General features: G+C 49.4%; 1 protein-coding gene across 2 annotated transcripts in view; it reads left to right on the plus strand.

Moving 5' to 3' along the window:
- Positions 1-3,151: 3,151 nt before the first annotated feature.
- PTP4A3 (protein tyrosine phosphatase 4A3) overlaps positions 3,152-25,018 on the plus strand; it is an 85,488-nt gene continuing 63,621 nt past the window's right edge. The window contains exon 1 of one of the 2 annotated variants that reach the window (XM_077351423.1): positions 3,152-3,341. The gene's annotated coding sequence lies outside the window, so the exon portion shown is untranslated. The remainder of the gene's footprint in view (positions 3,342-25,018) is intronic. The other variant, XM_077351419.1, reaches the window with a different exon arrangement.

A 25,018-nucleotide genomic window follows, 5' to 3' on the forward strand; every position in this document is an offset into this window, starting at 1 on the left:
GGATGCTGGGGGCAGTGGTGTTTCTAGCCTATTCGGCACCTGGGGCAGATAACTTTTTAACACCCCTGTCAATTCACAGCTGACTTATGGTGATCCTCTAGGGCAGGGATAGTCAACTTGTGGTCTTCCAGATGTCCATGGACTACAATTCTCATGAGCCCCTGCCAGCAAATGCTGGCAGGGGCTCATGGGAATTGTAGTCCATGGACATCTGGAGGACCACAGGTTGACTACCCCTGCTCTAGGGTTTTCCAGACAAGAGATGTTCGGAGTTGGTTTGCCATTGCCTGCCTCCATGTTGACTTTGCTTAGCTTCTGAGGTCAGGCTAGGCTCGGGCTGTGTACAGTGCTCAGCAAACCCAGCGCCATTTTGGCAACGCCAGCTGACGTCAAGCACAAAATCACAGTCCAAGCAACAGTCACTTCCGGCTCCAACCTCCAAACCTCCAGGCCAGTGTCAAGACCCCTACAACCTGCCCCCCAAATCCTGGAGCAGCAGGCCAGTATGTTCCACTCTTTATGATTTTTCCCAATTGAACCTCCTGGAGGGAAGGCCGGGGGGGGGGACAGCAAAATTAATTTTCCTTTTCCTCCAGGCAGCCTTATTAAGCTGTTAGGCCGATCACAAATGACAAATGCTTCCATATGTTCCTTCGAACACTCTCTTTTAGAGCGTAAATGATCGAAATGGCACAGATCCACATTTTTTTCCCCTTTGATTTTTTTTGTTTTAAGTTTTCCTCCCTGAATTCTTCACCCAAAGGGACTGGACTTTTTGAGCAGCAGCAAATCCAAAATTCCGCAGGGAAAGTTTCGATTAAGAAAATCAGCACTGGGAACAGGTGCCCAAGGAGGCGCAGGATGATTCACAGATCTCCACGGGGAGTTCCCTGGTCCTTGTCGTCTTTTTAAAATATTGTGCTGCTCCTCTGCCTTAAACATCCCAGAAACAGGCAAGGGAAGCTTCTCGAGAAATTGTTCGCCTGCTGAATTCTGTGATTATGGACACAGGCAGTACAAAGAGAAGAAAAGAGTGACAGCAAATGGTGAATCAGTGACATGGTTTTATTTCTCCTTTGTTTTTGTGAACTGCAACTGAATTCCAGGGGATCGTTTGGCTGTTTTGACAAAGAATTATCATTGGCTGCATTTGGATGTGTGACACAGTTTACTAATTTAACAGAATTATTTTTTGCTATATATTCCCGCTGTCATGTAGGGAGTTCTTAGTCTGACAAAGAGTGCTTGTACTTGAAAGCTCACGCCTTGAATAAATCTTTGTTGGTTTTAAAGGTGCTAGTGGACTCTGAGAGAGCCTCTTGTGGCGCAGGGTGTTAAGGCAGCAGACATGCAGTCTGAAGCTGTCTGCCCATGAGGCTGGGAGTTCAATCCCAGCAACCAGCTCAAGGTTGACTCAGCCTTCCATCCTTCTGAGGTCGGTAAAATGAGTACCCAGCTTGCTGGGGGGTAAACGGTAATGACTGGGGAAGGCACTGGCAAACCACCCCGTATTGAGTCTGCCATGAAAACGCTAGAGGGCGTCACCCCAAGGGTCAGACATGACCCGGTGCTTGCACAGGGGACCTTTACTGGACTCTGATTTTATTGTGCTACTTCAGACCAACATGGCTACCCATTTGGATCTTCCCTGAATTTATTTTGAGGGGGTGGGGGACAACCTCTGAGTTAGGTCTTTTCTCCTCCTCGCCTGGTCCCAAGTTTTCTAACCGCTTTCTCACTCCTCCCACCTTAAAAGGCCCTTAGTCCCCCCACCCCCCTCCACCCCATCAGAACTTGTTTATGGCATCCCTGTAGAATTGTCAATAAAAGAGATGTGCAGAGATGGTTTGCCACTGGCTGCCCCTGTGGTTGCAATCCTAGCCTTCTTTTTCAGGTGGTCAGAAGCCATTGCTAGGCATGCCAACAACTGCAGGGGGGGGGGCATGTTACCCGACATGGCTCAGGTGTGAACGCAGCAGCTGAAGTTTTCATGGCAAGGAAGTCAATCATGCATGTATTGCATAAATGTCAGTGGAATCGGCTGCCCAGGGAGGTGATGAACTGGAGAGATACTTATCATGGTATGTTTTAGGCCGATCCTTCATTGAGCAGGGTGTGGGACTAGATGGCCTCTATAGTCCCTTCCAACTCTCTGATTCTATAATTCATGCTTCTTGGTCAATAACAGCCCCCTATGCCTCTGTTATTTATTTTTATTTATATCTTTTCCCCCAGTGGCGACCCAAAGCAGCTCACGTCATGCTCGTCTCCATTTTAATCTTCACAACAACCCTGTGCAGTAGGTTGGGCAAAGAGGGTGTAACTTGTCCAAGGTCAACCACCTTTCATTGTACAAGTGAGGATTAGAACTTCGGTCTCCAAGATGCTGAATCATCACTCTAAACACCACAACTTGCTAAGTGAAGGGGGGCATTTCCCCCCATTCCAGGTAGCTGACAACTCTAGAATGACTGAGGATGAGAGGCAGGTGACCACCAGGGCTGTTCTGCCTTCAGCTCCTAGGGTCTGTCTTGTAGGGGCAGGCAGAAGTCCAACTGATGAAGCTACCTCCTGTTTCCCCCATCCAATGCTGGTGTGGCAAAGGAGACAAACTGTATTATTATTAAAGTAAGTTATCTGTACCATTTCTGTTTTATGTGAACCGTCCTGAGCCTTCAGGGAGGGTGGTATATTATTATTATTATTATTATTATTATTATTATTATTATTATTATTATTATTATTAATAATAATAATAATAATAATAATAATAATAATAATAATAATAATAATAATAACAACAACCAAGGAAGTTTTGATTCTCGAATGCTCATGCTCGGAAAATCCTGTTGATCTCTAAGGTGCTACTGGATTTTTTTTTTAAGAGCTCGACCTGTTGAATGTCCGCCTGAGATGTCCCCCGCCCTGCCGAGTCCCCCTCAGCCTCCTCCCTCCCGCGCCTTCTCCCGTCTCACTGCCCATTGGCTCCTCCTCCTCACGTGACAGCCCTCCCTCCGCGAGGCCCGGGGAGGGGAGGCGTGGCCCGAGCCTCGCCCGCAAGCGGGTGGGCGGAGCCGCCCCGAAAAGGAGGCGGGAACGGGGCGCGAGAAACCCCGCGCTCGGATTGGCTTCCCGAGCCCCCTTTCCCCGGGCGCGCGCGCGCATGCGGCCTCCTCTCCCTCCGCTCTCCGGGCGAGCCGCCGCTGAGCCTCCCCTCGCCGCCGTCGCCGCTCCCTCCGAACGTTCGGGCGCGCGCATGCGCGTCGCCGTCCGTCCACTCTCTCTCGCCCGGCACGCGGAGCTCGCGCGGCTGCCCGGCTGGCGGCGGACGGAGGGACCAGGTCAGTGGGCGCGGCGCTTCCCGTGCAAGGGGCGATTGCGGGAGACCCCCGGGCACGCGCTCGCTGCGGCAGAGAGCGGAGGGGAGGGGGGGTGGGGTGGGGTGGGGTGGGGTGGGGGGAGCGCCGGCTGCAGAGGCGGGGGCGGCGGGGAGGGGCTCGCGGGGAGGGGCCGCCTGCGGAGGGTCGCGCCAGTCTCCCCCCGGGGGCTGCGGGGCGCATCTCCCGGGCATGCGGAGAGACAATGCGCGCGGGTGCGCTCGGTGGGCGGATGGAGACGGCTGCCCGTGAAGGGGGGTCTCCTCTGCAAAGCGGGTTCCGCCGGCATGGCTGGGGAGGGCGCAGGTGGATGCAGCCCGGGTGCCGGCCGGGCGGCGTGGCGCATTCCTCAGGCTGCCGTTGTCCAGAGGCGTTGCCAAGGAGAGCGGAGCATCGCTGCGTGCGTGCCAGAGGTGGGCAAGGGAGCTCTGAGAGAACGGCGGTTTCCTTGGGAGGTGGAAGCGATGGACCCCATTGGGAATGCCTGGTGGCTCCCTGCGGTTCGCCGGTCAGTTGTGGGTGGACGTGGGGACTCCCAAGGACTCCCACCCTGAATGGGATGGGGCAGGTGAGCCTGGTTGGCCCAGATCTGAGACCGCCAAGGGTGGCTAGGCAGGGACGGGCGATGGCAGACCGCCTCTGCCAGTTCCCTGCCGGGGTGGAAGATGTAGTGGCTGAGGAAGAGTGCCTGCACTCAAAAGCTCACGCCTTGAACCAATCTTTGTTGGTCGTCAAGGTGCTATTGGATTCTGTCTGTGTTGTGGTGACCTTGTGGGGCAGGGATTCCCAACTAGGTCCCCTTGAGAGCTCCCCAAGAACTCCCTGGCCTTTCCCCTGTCAGAGATGGCTCTCCAGATGTTCATGGACTATGGTGGCCCGGACTCATGGTCACTGTTCTCGTCCATGGACATCTGGAGAGCCACAGTTTGGCCATCCCTGTGCTTTAATGCAGGGGTAGTCACCTGTGGCCCTCCAGATGTCCATGGACTACAATTCCCATGAGCCCCTGCCAGCAACCTGGCAGGGGCTCATGGGAATTGTGGTCCATGGACATCTGGAGGGCCACAGGTAGACTACCCCTGCCATGTTTCTGGCCCGGTTCCGGGGCTCATCGAAGCCTGAAAAATATTTGGGGGGCTCCTCCACAGTCAGAAGGCTGAACAAGACCCCTGGTTGGGAATCCCTGCTTTGAAGACTGGTGTTGAATCCATTTTTCTTTGAGGATCCTTCGGGTGCGTGCTTGCCACAAGAGATCTGTTGTGGAGAGCCGGGACTGTGGGTCAGGAGTGGAATCTAAGTGGAAGTAGAATCTTCTTTACTGAGTCAGACCTAGTATTGTCTGCTCTCACAGGCAGCTGCCCTCTGCAATCTCGGAGAAAGGGCCCTGCAGACGGTGATTTTATATTTATTTATTTATTGTGCTGGAAATGCCTGATATTGAACCTGGAGTCGTGTTGGTGGCTACTGTGCCGTAACTGCTTCCTTGGCAGGAGAGGTCTTGAGAGCCAGTTTCAGATAGCCGTGAAGAGCTGAAGCCTCTAATATGGAAAAACCAGGTGCAGTTCTTCACCCTTGTGCATGCAGCCAGCAGGGTGACCTTGAGCTAGTCACAGTTCTCTCAGAGCTTTCAGCCCCACCTCCCTCTCTGCTGTGGGAAGGGAATGCAATTGTAAGCCACTTGGAGACTCCTTTGGGTAGTGAAAAGCAAAATACAAAAAGGCAGCTCTTCTCCTTGGTGAGTTTGGGGGGGGCAACAATGTCCTAGCCCAGAGGTCCCTAAACTTTGCGACTCAGGGGGCATCTTTGGGATTCTAGTTCAGGATCATGAACAAAGACAACTACACAGAAGAAGCTTCAGGTCTACTAAGACTCCTAGATCCTTTTGGCACACGCTACTGTCAAGATGAGTCTCCCCCATCTTTTATTGGTGTATTTGGCTTTTCCTACCTAAATGCAGAACTTTACATTTGTCCCTATTGAACTTCATTGTATTCAGTTTAGCCCACTTCTCGAGCCTATCAAGTTCATCCTGTATTCTGTTGCTGTCTTCAGTTGTGTTTGCCACCCCTCCCAGTTTAGTATCATCTGCACATTTAATAAGTATCCCCTCTAATCCCTCATCCACATCATTTATAAATATGTTGAACTACACAGGCCCCAGGACAGATCCTTGGGGAACTCCACTTGTCACTCTTCTCCAAGAAGATGCTGAACCATTAAGAAGTGCCCTTTGGTTACGATCTGTCAACCAGATCCATGCCAAAATTAGAATCCATGCCACATTTTACCAACAAGAATATCATGGGGAATCACGAACGTTTACAACTTTCTCATTTATTTGTGCATAGTGATTTGCTAGACGTGTCCAGTGTTGAACTGACGGAAGGGGTTGTGCTCTCTTTCAGCCGTCTGCATCTTGGGCTTGACTTTCCACATTACTGAGATGTTTTAAGCGTTCCGCTACAATGCCACGCATTATGCTAGGGATCTTTGGCTTGGAGAAATGACATTTGAGGGTTGACGTGATAGAAGTTTTCAAAATTAGGCATGGGATCAAGAAGTCCTATTCTCCCTTACCCACAATACAAGAACTCTGGGGCACTCTAGGAAACTCACGCGTGGTTAGCTTGGAACAGATCAAAGGAAGTGCTTCTTCTTGAAAAAGAATAAGCAACACATGGAATTCAGTGATGCAGGAAGTATGGACGGCTAGAGGTGTAGGCAGGTCCACAGGGGGACTGGGTAAACATATGGGGCAGATGCCCACCAGTGGCTCTGAGCCCCAAGGTACAGAGGGAACACTCATCTGGGGCAGTGATACTCTGTTTTCTTGGTGCGTGGGGGTCAACAGTGGGTGGGCTTCTGGAGTTCTAGCCTCACTGGTGGGCCTCCTGGTGGCTGCTGGGTTTTGGCCACTGGGTGACCCAGAGTGTTGGACTGGAGTAACCATTGGCCTGATCCAACATGTACTGCAGCCACTCTGTGTCTCCAGGATGTCAGCAGAGGTCTTTCCCATCACCTACTGCCTGGTCCTTTTTATTGGAGATGCTGGAGATTGAACCTTCTACATGCCAAGCAGGCACTCTGCCATTCACCCGTGGGCCTTCTCTTGCGGTAGCTGTGACGTTACGAACTTTTCCCTGCTGGTCGTGAAAGCTAACTGAGCGTTAAACCACCGCTCGGCTTCTCAGTGAACTGTTTGCTCAAAATTAACTTTTGTCCAGGCTATTTTGTTGAAACAGTTACCAAAAAGTTACACCAATTGCTTTTTAATAGCGGTTAAGACCTGAGAGCTGCTTATCCCGCTGTATCCGATGTAACTCATAGGCCCTTGCTGATGGAATCATTTGCGTGGTTATCTCATTTTTAGTCAAGATCCGAATTTGCCCCCTACATATTATCGGTTTTAAAGATTTAGCCTCTGGTAAATGGATCCTGGAGAAATCTGCTCATAGGAAAAGCCTTTTTGAAATAGTTTTGTCCAGATTCTGTACTTGGATGCAGAAGTTGCCTCTGATCACACCTTGCCTACACATTATGGAGATGCCAAGATTTGACTGGGAGGGGAGTTTTCTATGGCAGCTCTCATATCTCTGGAAACGCATCGTTTCACCCTTAGGAGATGGAACTTGTCATTCTAGTGGAGGCTTACAGTTGTGGTTATTAGGATAAATGAAATATTAGGATAAATAAATACATAGAAAATGCTGTGTCCACAGACTGTGCTGTGTCCACAGAGTCCCAGCTTATCAGGGTATTGGTTCTTTGGTCCCCGAAGAGTTATTAGCTCCTGATTGTTAAATCTCCTGTTTCTTGTGGGTTAAATCAATAAAATTAGCATCTGGCAGGGTAATCCCCCCTCCTCCCCCGTCTCTGAAGCAGGAAATCCTGTGCTGAAGTCCTTGGTGGCAGAATTCCCAGTGGAATCCGTTAAGAGATTGGCATAAACTGGGCAGCATCCAGCTAACTTCCCGTCCGTGTCAAGGGAAGCTGGATTTTCCATTCAGCGTGAATGACAAGAGTTAAAGGGATTTGCACATCTGGCTTAGGCACTTCATCCTGCTTTTGCTAATCCTGGGCAAAATATGGCCACCGAGTGCCTTAACTCTTCTGGAAGGCTCCAGAGTTAGATCTGCAGATGTGGACCTCATCTGGAATGTGGAGGTCTTGTGGGGGGGGGGGGGCGGTTTCTAACAATTACCAGCAATATTAAAGAACTGTGCATGCTAAAAGCGCTACCTAAAAGCTAGCAATAATTGCAGTGCTGGACAGAATTTCCCAGGGCTGATGGCTGGAAATTTGATTCAGTCTTCAAGTTTTAGAAGTTTCACTGGACGTTGCCTGACGCATTTTCACCCATGTCTTTGCAGCCTTGGAACTGGAAAACTGACTTTCTCGTTAAAAAAAAAAAAAAGATCGGGAAAGCTCAGAAATTTATTTGTTTGTTTATTATTTGAATTTATAAACTGTGTTTATATATTTAGTGTTTTTTCCCCCTGCACTTCTGTGACATTGTCATACGCACATTGCCCTGAGCATAGAATCTGGGATGTGCATCTTTGACGCTCATAAAATATAGGTGGAGGTTTTTCTTCCTTTGCTTAAGAGCAAGAATTGAGCCAGTGGCACCACGGAGACACCAAATTGTTTGGGGTACAAGCTTTTGAGATAATTCTTTTCATCAGATACCTTTCTAATTTTATATTTAGGTTTCATAGAATCATAAAATCTTAGAGTTGGAAGGGGCCATACAGGCCATCAAGTCCAACCGCCTGCTCAACCCAGGATCAGCCCTAAGCATCCTAAAGCATCCAAGAAAAGTGTGTATCCAGCCTTTGCTTGAAGACTGCCAGAGAGGGGGAGCTCACCACCTCCTTAGGCAGCCTATTCCACTGCTGAACTACTCTGACCATGAAAATTTTTTCCTGATATCTAGCCTCTATCGTTATACTTGTAGTTTAAACCCATTACTGCGTGTCCTCTCCTCTGCAGCCAACGGGAACAGCATCCTGCCCTCCTCCAAGTGACAACCTTTCAAATACCTAAAGAGGACTGTCATGTCCCCTCTCATACCTCCCCTTTCAGGGTTTATTTATTTATTTAGATTTATATACCGCCCTTCCATAGGGCTCTGGGCGGTTTACATATAACATCAAGGGGTGATGACGTAGAACATTGCAACAAATGCAGCAAATATAACAATCATAGCATAACGTGACAACCAGAACAGGAACACGGACGTTGACACAGCTTTGAGTTCGTCAGATTCTTTGGTCATGGGAGGGGGTGTCTGGGGGGGGCAGTGGGTGTTTTGGGGGCCGGTCAGCCTCAAGCACATGCCTGGTGGAGGAGCTCCCTTTTGCAGGCCCTGCAGAATTGTGAGAGTTCAGACAGGGCCCTGATAGCTTCAGGGACCTTGTTCCACCAGGTGGGCCCTGGTTGAGGTCTGACGTGCTTCTCTGGGGCCAAGGATCCGCAGCCAATTGGAGGTGGCAGAGCGTAAGGCTCTTTGGAAGTATAGGCAGGGAGGCGGTCTCTCAGATACACTAGGCCCAGACCGCGTTACTGACTCGGGACGGGTCACAATAGGTTAAAAGTTGCAGTCGTAATCACAACAGCTAAAACCACTGGGTCGGATCTTTTGGCTTGAGCTTTCAGAAAAGCAAAGCCCTAAAAATATAATAAAATCAGAGTCTAGTAGCACCTTTAAGACCAACAAAGATTTAATCAAGGCGTGAGCTTTCGGGTGCAAGCACCCTTCGTCAGAAGGGTGCTTGCACCCGAAAGCTCACGCCTTGATTAAATCTTTGTTGGCCTTAAAGGTGCTGCCGGACTCTGATTTTATTGTGCTACTTCAGACCAACACGGCGACTCATTTGGATCTATCCTAAAAATATAGTTAGTCTTCCAGGTGCTTCTGGACCCAAGTCGAGCTGTTCTACTGCAGACCACCCTGTAGTGCTCAGGGACCACCTTCCCTAGAATAGCTCCTGGCGTTCAGATCCTCCACGCCATTCGTTCACCTCTGCCAGCGGTTCCGGTAAGCGCCATTCGTGCACCGTGGGAGGGTGACAGACGGGTATCGTCACATGACTGTCTGAGCGGCAGAAGAGGGGTTGGGGAGTGGGCTTTGAAGTTCAAGAGCCTCTTGACAGCTGCCGTCTCTGTGCGCGGCCCCTTCCTCCGAATTCCTGGCGTGAGCCTATAGAAACGGCATTCCTGGCCGTTGGGTCGGCAGCTGCACGCTGTTTGTACTCCGAATGGTTCCCAGAAAGGCATGATTGGCCTGATGGGGCGGAGGGGGCAGCAAGAAGAGACCAGATCTGCCTCCCATGGCTACATCACTGACCTGGTTGGGCCTTCCAGTTTATTCGTTGTCACCCCGTCGGTATTCTCACACGTTGGTTTGGACAGGAAGCAGCTCTGGGTTTCTTCCAGACTTTTCTTTGTTTAGGCCCAGAGTTTGGAAACTGAGCAGGGGTCGGCCCCGGTGATAGCTTGGGCAGGAGACCACCAAGGAAGACCGGGGCCGCTGTACAGAAGGAGGCAAGGACAAATCACCTCTGCCAGTTTGGTGTAGTGGTTAGGAGTGCGGACTTCTAATCTGGCATGCCAGGTTCGATTCTGCACTCCCCCACATGCAGCCAGCAGGGTGGCCTTGGGCTCGCCACGGCATTGATAAAACTGTTCTGACCGAGCAGGAATATCAGGGCTCTCTCAGCCTCACCCACCTCTGTTGTGGGGAGAGGGAAGGGAAGGTGACTGTAAGCCGCTTTGAGGCTCCTTCGGGTAGAGAAAAGCGGCATATAAGAACCAACTCTTCTTCTTCTTCTTCTTCTTCTTCTTCTTCTTCTTCTTCTTCTTCTTCTTCTTCTTCTTCTTCTTCTTCTTCTTCTTCTAGTGGGATAAGAATCCTAATTTTATGCCCCTGGGTGTTTCCCTTCTACTCTAATGAAGCTGCTTATGACATGCATTGTACTTTTGCTTCATTCAGAAGCATTCTTTGCATCCCTCCCACCTTCTACTAGGATAGAAGGACTCGGAGATCTCCATTTTTACATACCTGGTGAAGAAAGATTTGACAGGTAAAACCGTGAAACTCTGAGAGCCAGTGTAGTGGAGGGGTAGTCAACCTGTGGTCCTGCAGATGTTCATGGACTACAATTCCCATGAGCCCCTGCCAGCAAATGCTGGCAGGGGCTCATGGGTACTGTAGTCCATGAACATCTGGAGGACCACAGGTTGACTACCCCTGCTGTAGTGGTTAAGAGCAACACCCTCTAATTTGGAGAACGATGTTTGATTCCCCTCCCCTTCACATGCAGCCAGCTGAGGGACCTTGGGGCAGTCCCGGTTCTCTCAGAACTCTCTCAGCTTCACCTACCACACAGGGTGTCTGTTCTGGGGACAGGGAGGAAAAGGTGTTTGTGGGCCGCTTTGGGGCTCTTTTTGGTGGTTAAAAGTGGAGTCCAAAACCCCCCAGCTCTTCTTCTTGATCTCTTAAGGTGCTGCTGGACTTGACTCTAGCTATTGTACTGCAAACCACCATGACTAGGAACTCTCTACCCTAAACTCAGAATACTTCCTGTAAGGTCAGAGATCCTGCGGCTTAGCCACTTAGCCAAGGACACAGAAATGCTCTTATAAAGTATAAATGCTTTTAAATAACTCTCCCCTCTTCTCCGTTTCCTTCAATGTTATCATCCTCTTAGATCACAAGGCTTCATTTGTTGCGTTGTCCAGATCTACAAGTATTACATTTCCGTAGGTGGCTCCGGATTAGAATCTAGGTTCTCAGGTAAAGACTGCTGAGTGTGACGGAAAAAAGAAGAGAAAAGGAATGGAAGTATCAGATCTCCAGAGTCTTGCTTCAGCCAATATTTTCTCGCATGGTTGCTGCCGGCCACATCCCAGGACTGGCACTTCTAGGAAGCAGGCTTGCTTGGTGATGCTCGTCCCCTCCTTGTTCACAGTGCAGTGGCTTCCCATGATGTGGTGCCGTCATGGTGTGATGCTCCCTTGCAGCTCTGCATGCAGATGAGCTCTTACCTCTGCAATATGCGAGGCCTGGTTTCTGCAGGGGCTTTGGCTCTCACTGGGCTTTTGAAAGCTGCATCTGTAAAAGCAGAGAAGATATTCTCCCCCCCCCCAAGAGGAGAGTCTGCCCCCACTCCCATCTAGGGTGGATCTAGGGCAAACTGCGGCCCTCCAGACGTCCATGGACTACAATTCCCAGGAGCATTCGCTGGCAGGGGCTCCTGGGAATTGTAGTCCATGGACATCTGGAGGGCCGCAGTTTGACTACCCCTGATCTAGGGTGTTTATCCCCCACTGAGAATGGCAGAGCCCAGCTGTCGGTTATAGCAGTCCGCCCGTTCGTTCCCGCTATGTGCAGTGGGTTAAATAGTCTACTTCTCTCTTGCCTCGGAGGAACAGACAGGAACCAATGGGATGAAATTAATGCAAAATAAATTCCCTCTAAACATCCGGAAGAAGTTTCTGACAGTTAGAGTGGTTTCTCAGTGGAACAGGCTTCCTCGGGAGGCGGTGGGTTCTCCATCTTTGGAAATGTTTAAACAGAGGCTGGAGAGCCATCTGATGGAGAGGCTGATTCTGTGAAGGTTCAAGAGAGTGGCAGGTGACAGTGGATGAGCGATTGGGATGTGAGTGTCCTGCATAGTGCGGGGGGTTGGACTAGATGACCCAGGAGGTCCCTTCGAACTCTAGGATTCTATGATTTTAATGTATGACGTCGTCCACATCCAGTATATCAACAAAAGGAGAAATAGTCAAAACAACGGCTGCTGGAAAAGATTCTGAGAGGTCTGGAGACCACGTCCCATCTTCATGTACTTGAAGGGCTGTCATGTAAAAGGGTGAGGTAGAGTTGTTTTGTGCTGCCGTAGAAAGTCAGTCCTGGACCAAATAGTGAAATTAATTCAAGAGTCTTTGGCGAAACATTAGGAAGAACTGATAAAGTGGTTTTTCAGTGGAGCAAACTTCTTCAGGGGGTGGTGTGGGTCTCCCCCCTTCTTTGGAAGTTTTTAAGCAGAGGCCAGACAGCCAACTGACAGAAATGCTTTTCTGTGTGAATTTAGCTAGATTGTGAGATGGCAGACAGGGCGTTACCTTTTCTTATATGCCTCGGATTTCACCGATCATCACTTCCGGGTCAGAAAGGAATTTCCATCCAGGCGAAACTGGTGAGGAATCCTGGAGGTTTTCTGCCTTCCTCTGAGAGTAGAGCAGAGGTCACTGGGAGAGCACATGAGGAAGTAACTGTGAATCTCATCCATTGAACTAGAATCAGGGGTAGTCAACCTGTGGTCCTCCAGATGTCCATGGACTACAATTCCCATGAGCCCCTGCCAGCATTTGCTGGCAGGGGCTCATGAGAATTGTAGTCCATGGACATCTGGAGGACCATGGGTTGACTTACCCCTGCACTAGATGACCCTTTAGATTCCTTCCAGCTCTGTGTTTCTCTGTCTCTACTCCTAGAGCGGGATGGCCAAACTGCAGCTCTCCAAATATCCATGGACTACAATTCCCGTGAGCCCCTGCCAGGGTATTGCAGAGAGCGAGCGAGAGTGAACGCAATAGATGGAACAGGTGGATCGATACAACCCACAGCTGGGCTCGGCCACTCTCAGTCCTAGAGATTCCTTGCGTTCTCAGGGTGCAAAGAGAGAGAGATGCTCTATTCTTTTCACAATTGAAATCGCCATTTGCAATAAGGTTGTGGGGGTGGTGGAATTGACCAGGAGAAAGAGGAAGTTGCTGGCCTTGCGCAGGAAGTGATGAAATTACACCAACAATTTCTTGTCGGCACTCTGATACTTGGACAAAACTAGCGTGATGGCGTCACTTCCTGTGTGAAGTCGCCGACGTGATGTCACTTCCTGCGCAAGGCCAGCAACGTGGCCTTGGCCTTCCTCTTTCCACTGGCCAGCTGATTAGCCAGGGGAGGGGTGGAGGGGGGGGCAGGGTCTGGCGGCAGGAGGCTCCCCCACCTCCCCTGGGGGGATCTGGCAACCCAAATTGGAAGTAATCACATGATGGAACCTTTGAAGCCGTCTCCGTCACTGACTATCTGAGAGGGTCTTTTGGGAAGCCTGAAATTTTTTTCTTCTTCCTCTTGCAGGGCTGGGCTAGGAAGAGGTGGAGAGGTCATTCCCTAAGGAAAAATAGCATGTTCGGATAAAGCGGTGCCTCTTTCGCATTCAGGCAGCTTTTTAAAGACGTCTCCCTGTGGGCCTATTATTTTTAAATTTTTGGGTTGGTTTTATTTATCTCCCCCACCCCTAATGCATTCTAATTCCCTGCTGGTTTTGCAGGGACTGTGATTGAGAGCAGCCTTGCATGTGGTGGGCGCATAATGTTCTTTTCGGAGCAACAGGCCATGGGTCCTGCTTGGGTTTTTGTGTGCGGCTCATGTGGTTTCCCCACCCTGAGGATAGCCTTGCAGTAGCTTGTTGTTATGCATAATAGTTTCCTCGCTCTCTAAATACCGTTTGTCCCACAAGCCTCCCACCGTTTTCCAATTGCACGCTTTTCAGTGTTGAATTGAATTTCATCTTCTGTTCCGTGTTCCATCTTTTTTCTTCCCCTTACAGCCTGGCTTGGTTTGCTTCTCGCACGCCTCCCTAATTTTTCATGGGTAGCTTTCAGGTGTTTTGTTAATGCTAAATAGTCAAGCAGGGCAGATAGCTTTGTCTGAGAGATCTATGCCCGGAATGCTTTCTAGGGTTTCTCCCAGCTCCCTTTAGGGCAGGGCTAGTCAACCTGTGGTCCTCCAGATGTCCATGGACTACAATTCCCATGAGCCCCTGCCAGCGAACGCTGGCAGGGGCTCATGGGAATTGTAGTCCGTGGACATCTGGAGGACCACAGGTTGACTACCCCTGCTTTAGGGTATTCTTTTCCTCTCCTCCTCTCTCTTGAGAATAAATTCCCACAGTGTCATTGCTGGCTGCTCATAATGAGATCTGAAGGTTTTATGCAGGATTTGGTATTTCCAAGTTGGGGGGGGGGGGCGGTATTGGAACAACCCATGTTGAATCAGACCACCAGTCTATTAGGGTCTACTCAGACCGATTGCGGTTGTCCAAGGGACCTTATGAGATCTTCCACATCAGCCCAAGCAAGCCCGATCTCTTGCTAGGACTTGGATGGGAGACCTCCAAGTATTTGGGTGGTAGGGGTCATGACACAGAGGCAAGCAATGGCAAATTACCTCCGAATGTCCCTTGCCAGTCCTTGGAGCATCTGACTACGCCTACCCAAATGCCATACAATAAATGAATACATGTGGCCAGGAGGTTGAACTTGGGTCCTTCTGCATGCTAGGCCAATGTTCGGCCTCTGAGGCATAGCCCCTTCCCAGAGTGGTGAATTCCAGAGATCTTCTAGAACTACTTTCCTTGTACATATGCTGAGAAGCGAGGTCACTCAAGTTGTGGAGGCAACTTTTCTGTGGGTTCTGACCCATGGCTTCTTCCTTTTTATGGCATGCCTCCACATGCTTTCCCTGCCATCCACAGTCCTGGTGTTAATTGCCAGTGACATCATAACCCCGCTCTCTCTTCCTGTCACATGACTCTGGGGTCAGGTGACTTCCTGTTATGCACTTGCAAATAAGGGCGTCCTGGGTCTGCTCCCAGGGCAAACACAGAACTCAGCCATCTTGTCACATAATAGCATCATATGTTCATGTTTGAGGATTTCGGTGCCAAAATGCAGCTCTAGTTGGTGGCGGCCATTTTCTTTCACATGTTAGTCAGCTGTTTAGTTTGGGCTTCCCATGCATAGCGCATCATGGACTTGGGAGGGGAAAAAAACATTTATTTTTGCATTTTTTGATGTGAGCGGGTTCTTAGAATCATAGAATCATAGAGTTGGAAGGTGCCTACAAGGTCATCTAGTCCAACCCCCCTGCACAATGCAAGTTATGCAGGTGAATAGCATTGTGGGTGCAGACCCAAAATGGCCACTGCAGTCACAAAATGGCTGCCGCATCTTACATTCAGTCCCACGATGAAGATCCCTACACTGTGACAGCGGTTGCCACCAAAGTGATGTTTTTAAAAATCTGCACAGCCAATCAGAAATCTGGCTGAGCGGGAGCTACATCTGGGCTCGCCCGTTTGCTTAAAACCCTTAGGATCCAGGAAAAGTCTTGGAAGATAACGTGGTACTCATGAACACCTCACTGGGGAGCCTTGTTCTGTACAGCTCGGAGCAAGGAGTGCCTGGGGTGGGGGGAGACCTGGCTTGAGCGGAAAAACAGCTTGAAAATGTCCTAAATCGGCAGGGGGAGTGCTCCAGGTGGGCCTTTGTGACTTCACCCCTTGCGTGCGGGCTAGCGAGGCCTAATTCTCTGCCTGCTTTTTTGAGGCCAGCCGTGTGGGAGGCCTGAGCATCTGCTAATGAGCTCAACTGATTAGGGGGCTCTGGGTGGGGAGGACGTGTTGGAAGCCCACAGACTCCCATTGAACTAGAAGAACCAGAGAGAGAGAGAGAGGTGGGGGGAGAACTGCAACTGATTCCTCGCCTCCTCGACTGGGAAGAGCTGCCACTGTGTTGGGAGAGGGAGGGCCAGGCGGTGGCCGCTTGTAGTTAGCTTGTATGTTTCCGGAACAGTAGAAAGAACGTGTTGAAATTTCTGAGCGGTCCCTGTGCTCCTCTTCCCCCGAAATTACTTGCTAACTCCAGCTTCTTACAGCTTCTTGGTCTCTGGAGCATAGAGTCCAGAGTGTGCTTGCATGGTTGGGACCCAGGGGTAGTCAGCGAAACTTGCATCTGAGTATTTTGTCTATTTAATTGGCAATCTCCAGTCCGCCTTTCTCACTGGGATTCAAAACGGTTGACGCTGAGATGCGCAATGGGCAGGGCAGCAAATTTAACTTTTTGAGCCAACCCGCCATCTAAAAAGAAGTTGCAAGGAGCAGACTGTCGTGTAAGGCAGGGGTAGTCAACCCGTGGTCCTCCAGATGTCCGTGGACTACAATTCCCATGAGCCCCTGCCAGCGAACGCTGGCAGGGGCTCATGGGAATTGTAGTCCACGGACATCTGGAGGACCACAGGTTGACTACCCCTGGTGTAAGGTGCATCTAAAAACATCCAGCAGCAAAACACGGCAATTTTTGGATGTTGTTGTTGTTGTTTTTAGAATTTTTATTTTTCATGCCGGATTGGTGTGTCCAATTAAAGGCCACGATAAGATGAGTTTTTAAAGTTCTTGAAATCGTCCAGTAAATAACAGAGCCACCAGGGAAGCTGATATATAAATATAATAAATTAAAAAAAAGATATCGCACTGCAACGCTGCAGTGATACATGTGCTGTCTCTGGCTGTATCGTACAGAATATGGCTCGTTAGGGAAGTGCGCACCTTCGAGCTCAGCCTCCGAGACGCTCATGGCTCATGTCTCTGTGTCCTTTAAATTTTGCCGGCCGACGATGACTTCCTTAATGGATTTATGTTGCGTAACTTTAAAATTTCACCATGGCTGCTGCATAAGATGTTTTTGCACCAAAAGCAGAATTGAAGCAAAACGTAAGTATTTACACAACACACCCAGTGATGCAAAATTAGAGTTGGTTCCTGCTTATAGCCCAGCTGTGCACAGCAGTATAGATACTAGTCCCTATTGATTTATCCAAGTATCTTTGCAAAACATTTACTCTGTTGCCCGCTTTAAAAAGTTCTGAATCATTCAGTGTTGCATGGCTTACAGAAACTAGGGGTGCCAGCCTCCAGGTGGGACATGGGGATCTCCTGGAATTCCAGCTCATCTCCAGGCTACAGAGATCCATTCCCCTGGAGAAAATGGATGTTTTGAAGGGTAGACTCTGTGGCCTGGGACCTCACAGAAGCCCCCAGGCTCCACCTCTGGAGGTTTCCCAACCTAAATCTGTCACCCCTAACCACCCTATCTCTCGCTAGTGGCTAGGCCATTCCACAAAGTGGTCACCATGATGGTGCAGAAGGCAATGCTTAGATGAGCCAAGCTCTCAGGGTAGACAGTAGGGAGAGAAGGAGTCCTACCACTATGGAGAACCAAGCTCATGAAGGGTTTTATATGCCATAGCCAATACTTTAAATTAAGCTCCCTAATGTGTGGAGAGACTGCAGTATGGGAGTAAAATGCACAGTCCATCTAGATCTTGTACAAACTCGCATGAAAAAGAAGAGTTGGTTCTTATATGCCGCTTTTCTCTCCCCGAAGGCGTCTCAAAGCGGTTTCCAATCACCTTCCCTTTCCTTTCCCCACAACAGTCACCCTGGGAGGTGGGTGAGGCTGAGAGAGCCCTGATATTACTGGTCGGTCAGAACAGTTTTATCAGTGCCATGGTGAGCCCAAGGTCACCCAGCTGGTTGCATGTGGGGGAGTGGGGAATCAAACCTGGCTCGCCAGATTAGAAGTTCGCACTCCTAACCACTACACCAAGCATGCCTATGGTCTTTTCCTTTCCTCAGTGACTGAGGCTATATTGATATTTCTCTTTGGCATAGGCATGATTTGGCATAGCCAGTTAGAAGGCAGACCTTGTGCTTTTTCTGGTTCTTTCTGGCCATAAGAAGAAGGACCAACTAGAATGTCCTTTTGAGTCCAGTGCAGCTCCCCACTTGTGCCTTCGCTGGAATGCATATGTTACTTGCTGTCAGTGAGTCAAATTATAAGTCATGCACTAATACAGCCAGCATGGTATACTGGTCCTCTAATCTGGAGAACCATGTTTGATTCCCCACTCCTCCACCTCACGCAGCCAGCTGGGCGACCTGGGGCTAGCCATAGTTCTCTTAGAGCTGTTCTTGCAGTTCTAACTGAGTTTTCCCAGCCCCACCTACTTGACAGGGTGCCTGTTGTGGGGAGAGGAGGGGAAAGGTGCTTGTGAGCCATTTTCGGACTCCTTCAGGAAGTGAAAAGTGGGGTAAAAACACCTAGCTTTTCTCCTTCTAATGCGTGTTCCGTGCTCTGAACCTACATTCATGCCTTTGGCCACTGCTAGCCGTAGATTTTGCCAGTGCAGTGGGGAGCATAGCAGAATCTCCCACCTTCACCAAATAGCATCTTATTTGGATTTCGGATCTGCGAGAACTCAGTGCGTCTTATTCGGGGCCAGTTTCTTCACAGGCTGTAGTTTCTCCAAATGGAGATGTATTTTTGGTTTGTAAAGTAAATAAAACCCTTTGGCTCTCTGTAAATCTCGAGAGGTTCAAAAGAGGCCAGACCTTTGAATGTGCTGCTTTGTTTGTCAGTAGGATTTTTATTTTATTTTATTTTGCTTTGCGGGACCTGACTGTCCCCCCCCCCCCCCGGGGTGACTGCAATATTTTTGGGTTCTGTGTGAACACTCCAAGCCAGGGGTAGTCAACCTGTGGTCCTCCAGATGTCCATGGACTACAATTCCCATGAGCCCCCTGCCAGCAAACCAAGTTTTATTCAAGGTATAAGCTTTCATGTGCATGCGCACTTGGTCAGATGCACTGAAATGGAAATTGCCAGTCTATATGTGTAGGTAGAGGATGAATGGCAAATTAGCATGCAACACAGTGGAGATGTGTAACAGACGCAAGGACCAAACTGGAATAACAAGTAGAAGAAGAGTTGGTTGTTATACCCCGCCTTTCACTGCCCAAAGGAGTCTCATCCTCTCCCCATAACAGATAACCTGTGAGGTAGGAGAGGCTGTGTGAGAACAGCATTATCAGGGCTGTGACAAGCCCAAGGTCACCCAGCTGACTGGAGGCGGAGGAATCAAACCCAGCTCACCGCTCTTAAGGACTACATTATGCTAGCTTATTTTATATAGTCATTTGTTTGGGTTTAATTCCAGGGAGAAACATAACGAAGGAAATAAATATATCAAAATTGGAGATTGATGGGCAGACATAGTCCATGGATTTCTGGAGAGCCACAGTTTGGCTACCCATGGAGTGCACCTTCCTGAAATGGCCATTATATCAAGAATGGGAAAGAACAGGGTTGGAAGGGGTTAAATTTCCATTACGTTCTAACCTTAAAGAAAATGCTTACTGAATGCTTTATAGGTGAGTTGATGCCAGATAAATAGTGTAACATTTATAAGACTCCATCAGGTAAATCCTGAAAGTATGAACAATATAAAGGAACTGCTTATCATATGTGGTGGACTTGTAGTCAAGAAAAGAAATTTTGGATACAGATGCATGCATGCATAGGATCGTGTAGCATTGAAATGAGTTCAGAAGCATTTTTTAGGTGTAACAGATAAAAATTTGGAAAATAGCTAAGGGACGTTTTTATATATAATAACAGCTGCAAAATTTGTATATGCTCAGAAATGGAAGGCTACAAGTATACCTGCAACAGGATTGGCTTTTAAAGACAATAGAATTCGTAGAGATGGCTAAACTGTTTGAGAGACAAGACAATTGCTTCCTTTATGACTAATTAGAAACCCCATATAGACTTGCATGGGGAAAAAAAGAAAACTGATGACTTTTGGTTTCACGGGCTAAAGAAAGTAATTTTTGAAATAATCTTAACCTTAATTTAAGTAAACCATCATCATCCTTCATCATATATAATAAATATCATTATCTATCTATCTATCTATCTATCTATCTATCTATCTATCTATCTATCTATCTATCTATCTATCTATCTATCTATCTATCTATCTATCTATCATGATGGGTACTTCCAATTATATGCCAGCCCTCTGATTGGCCCTGGAGGGGAGAGCCCTCCCCCTCCTAAGGGCCATCCTCAGGATCTGACACACTGTTGGGAAGTATCCCAGGGCCTCTGATTGGCCCTCAATGGGAGGGCTCTCCACAGCAGCTTTTCCCTCTATCCCTCTGCCACATCTCACATGCCACCATGCCATGGGCAGTGAACGGCGGTAGCCTCTTCTGCGGGAGCCCGCCCTCCTCGCTGGCCTCCCCACCTCTGCAGGGGGCGGAAAGCACCAGTGGCCTCCACCACAGGGCCCGCCTTTCTTGCCAGCCTCCCCGCCTCTGCTTTGAAGAACGGACTGTATGGCATTGCACCCGAATGAGGAGTCTCCCCTCTCCAGGTTCTGCCTTCTAAATCTCCAGGTATCCCCCAACCCAAGGCTGGCAGCCCTAGGGGCACGCGCTTTCTTCAGCATGTCTACCTTGCACAAAGTAGTGGCGGCCACTTCTGCTTGCTCGGTCTAAACACCTGCTGATTCTCATCGGAGGAGTTTTTGGAGCTTCGTAGGTGCAAAATAAATATTTTGGAGTGCTGACAGAAGAAGGGCATGAGTTCTGGGTTTCGGGGCGGGTGAGCTTCCCTGGAGCTACAGACTCATCCAGCCGGGATTCTTGAAGAACCTGCCGGCCCTGGTGAACGCAACTTCGGTCAGGTTTGCAAGCACGCTCGCCTGGCTTCTTTTCGTTTCGGCTTCTTCCGGCCCGAGGTGTCGCGGAATCGTGCATAAGCCTTCCCCCCGGGCCGTTGGAAGCATTGGCCGAGACCGTGGCCTCTTGGAGCGATAGTTCACGCCCGACTGATTCATGCCCGGCTCTCGTAGATGTGAAACTGCGCAATTGTGCTTGGAAACACAAACACACCTGTTGACCAACTGTGTCTTAGGGTTACGCGGTTCAGCTTCAAGCGGAAAGAGGATCTTGATTCTTTCCCAGCTGCCAGTTCTGTGATTAATCCGCTGGGTGAACTGTTTGCATGTCTCAACTGCTGACAACCCCAGTGCTGCGTCTCACACACACACTCACACACCCCACACCACATTTGGAAACTTTGGTTCTGTTAGTACTCAGGTTTTAAAAGAAGTGTACATCACAACGTGCTTCCCAAGAACTGGTAACCTCACAGGTGCTAAAATCCCGTCCCTAAATGTTTTCCACTGTAAATATCTCTTTTTCTAGCGGCAGAAGCAGATGCTGGTTTTCTAGACATCAGTTTTCATTACCTGAAGGAGTCCTCAAGCAGCTTACGAACATCTTTTCCTTCCTCTCCCAACAACCGGGACCCTGTGAGGTTGGTGGTGCTGAGAGAGCTCTAAGAGAACTTCTGTGAGAACAGCTGTGAGGGAACTCTGTGAGAGCAGCTTTAAGAGAACTGTGACTAACCCAAGGCCAATGCTGACCGCATGTGGAAGAGTAGGGAATAGAAACCAGTTCTCCAGATTACAGTCCACTGCTCTAACCCAGGGGTAGTCAAACTGCGGCCCTCCAGATGTCCATGGACTACAATTCCCATGAGCCCCTGCCAGCGAACGCTGGCAGGGGCTCATGGGAATTGGAGTCCATGGACATCTGGAGGGCCGCAGTTTGACCATCCCTGCTCTAACCACTAAACCGCTCTGCCTCTCTGTGTGTTTGGAGAGAACTCTTTAGGAGGGATGAAGATGGCAGACTTTGGTGATTGAAACCGTAGAGTGGATACCAGTAACTCTCTGAAACCCCAGTTGCTTAGGACGAAACGCCAGGGAGAATCTTCGACAGGTAGCTCTAGGAATCAGTGGTCCATCTAGTCTAGCATCCCATCTGGTGCAGCAGCCAGCCAGCTCTTCTGGCGGTTCAGCAACTGGGCACAGATGCTGCCTCTTGGCACTGGGATTCAGAGGTGGACTGCCCCTGAATGGGGAGGATCTCTTTAACCCCCATGGCTAGTGGTCATTTTATGCCCCTTGCCAGATGCCGCTGTTCTGGTACAGACGTCCTCGACATTTTTACCACCGAGAAACCCTTGAAACATTCTTCAGGCTTTGAGAAACCCCACAAGTGGCACCCCAGTGAAGACCCCTTCCCACCCCCTCCAGGCCCATCATTGGCCATTTTGGGAGGGGGGAATGGGTCGAGATGACCCTATGTGGGCAAATCAGCAATAAATATTTAAGAACAATTTAAAATATATAAAAATGAATTACTTCCCATCCATTCCGGCAACCCTAGCAGGGCCGTCAAGGAACCCCCAAGGTTTCACGAAACTCAAGAAAGCCAGTTGTAGGGCGTAGAACAGCTGCATGTTGACGCTTTTCTTAAGCTGTTGTTGAGGTTGCCCGTGTGTTGCAGCAGGAAACATCTGGCATGCCTTCCGTGTCTGTGGTGCTGCTACATGGCCCCAAGGCAGCCTCGCTTGGTCTAGCCAGGAATCTGACCTTCTACCTTGGCAACGAAGGTTGGTCCCTTGCCCCGGCTGGTGGCCGGGGTTGCCACCTCTCCTTAAAGTCATGCAGGCACACAGTAGCTGTGCAACCAGGTGCACAGAAAGTAGCAGTTGGCAGGAAGGGCCGGGAGGCATCGGTTGGCAAGGTTGCATCGCGCCTTGTCCTTTCCACGGGTTTGTCTTTTGGAAGAGGCTCCCTGATCAGGAACATCTGAGCTCTTGGCCTGAGCACCTCTGTGTGATGAGGTTAATGGTTTGTCTCATAAAATGTCTACATGCATGCATTTATTTTTTCTTCCTTTAACATGCAATGCAACTACGGTCTTGAATTCCCTGGAATCCTTATCATCCTATGGGAGTAGAGTGATGTGGAAATCCAGTCAGAAATATAAATAAATAATTAAATCTGGGGGTTTCTGCAGGGAGTTGTAGAATCATAGAGTTCTAAGGCACCTCCAGGGTCATCTAGTCTAACCTCCTGCAAAACGCAGGAAATTCACAACTAACTGCCCACCCGCAGTGAACCCCAATTTTGAACCCCAGTCTGGCCTGGGAGAAATGTGCCTTCTGATTCTAAAATGGAGATGAGCATTTCCCTGGGCATGCAAGAAAGGGGCACAAGAGCCAGTCCCTTCTGCCCACCCACTTACAATCTGCCCAAGTTCATAAAAATCAGCATTTCTGTCAGATGGCTCTCCAGCCTCTGCTTAAAAACTTCCAAGGAAGGAGAGCCCACCACCTCCCGAGGAAACCTGTTCCACTGATGAACTGTCAGGAACGTCTTTTGGATATTTAGCCAAAAGTTCTTTTGAACTAATTTCCACCCATTGGTTCTGGTCCGTCCCGCTGGGGCAACAGAAAACAACTCTGCTCCATCTTCTAAAAGACAACCCTTTGAGTACTTGAAGATGGCAATCCTATCACTCCAAGCTAGAGGGACCAGGCTCCCTCCTGGGTTGCTGACATCACTTCCTGGTACCCGGAAGCCTGAGAAATATGGCCAAAAGGTTGGAAAAGGCTGGTCTAACGAACATGCATCCATCCGGTGAAAGCGATCTCAGGGTGTGTAAATGTGACAACCGGCATGTTTTCTGTGTGTGCTGCTTCCTCAGCTGAAGACCATTTGAGAAACTTCTGTTAGCCAGCCTGTTTCCAGGGGATGGAAGCATGCATCCGCCCTGGCATGACACTTGAAAGACGCAAGCAGGCGCTGGGATATTGGTGGCATCTGTCATGCGCTCAAAGGAAGCCAGGCGTGCGTGCCTTACAATGAGGGTCGTCAAGGGAACAGACTCAGAAGGGACTACCCTGGCTTTGCCTGGTGATTTGAATTTCAAAAAGAGCCTTCCAACCACATCAGAAATGCCGTTCCAATAGCAGATGGGGGAGGGAAAGCAGGCAAGGCCCAGCAGCAAACTGGAATCTACTTTTGAAGAACGGTGGAGACCAAGGCAGGAATGAGGCCTTTGGGTGACTTTTAATCTTAAATACTTCCACATGAACTCGGTTGCTGGCTGATTAAGAGAGCTTCTTTCCGCTTTGCAGCTTCCCCAAGCCTGAACGCTCCCCAGAAGCTGAAAATGACTAAACAAAGACTGCTGCACGTCGGTCACATTCGGAGAAAGACGACAACGCTCAGGAAAGAGGAAGACCAAGCAGGCAATGGATTGGAGACAAGAAAGGAAGCCAGGACTGTCCTGTTTGCAAGACCTGAGCAAGAGTATTAATCATAGAATATGGAGGAGTTAATTCATTCACAAGGCCGCCATGGATTGGATATAGCTTGACGGCATGGAATGAACACACAAACACACACACGGTATTGCATGTTGGGAGGCAACCCTCCAGTGAGAAAGCTAAAACCATCAGGTGTTCATCTAGTTTTTCAAGATCTGTGGGTACCTATCCAGACTCACCTTTGTGTTTGTGGTTCGCCCCTCCATGTGGAAAAGTGTGGGGGGACTTGATGGAGCTAAGGCTTGTCATCTGCATGGAGCTTTAGTGCAGCCTTTCTCAACTTCTTTGCCGTGGAGAAACTCCAGAAACATTCCTCAGGATGTAAAACAGCTTCATGTGTTCGTGTGAATTTCTGGACGTTACAGGCAAGCTGTAAACTGCAAACGTTCTGCTGGAATAAAATCTGTGCTCTTTAAAATGCCGTGGGGTTCTGTGACTGCCACTCCTGTGGCTTCCCCGTTAGAATTACTGCCTTCAAGGCTGATGATTGGCGTAAAATGGCTAAGGAAGGGGGAAACTGTACATGGTGGTGCATTCCGTACAGGAAGCCTGTGACTGTGGTGTGCATTTTCTGACTTAAACATGTGGACGCAATCCTTGAATTTGCAACATATTTGACTATGTAGAATCGGCGGTGGCCAAACTGAGTCTCCAGACGTCTATGAACTACAATTCCCATGAGCCCCTGTCAGCACATTCAGGGGTGGCCAAACTAGCTCTCCAGCTGTTCATGGGCTACAATTCCTATGAGCCCATGC

This window comes from Paroedura picta, chromosome 9 (assembly GCF_049243985.1).
Source record: "Paroedura picta isolate Pp20150507F chromosome 9, Ppicta_v3.0, whole genome shotgun sequence".
Lineage (NCBI taxonomy): Eukaryota > Metazoa > Chordata > Lepidosauria > Squamata > Gekkonidae > Paroedura > Paroedura picta.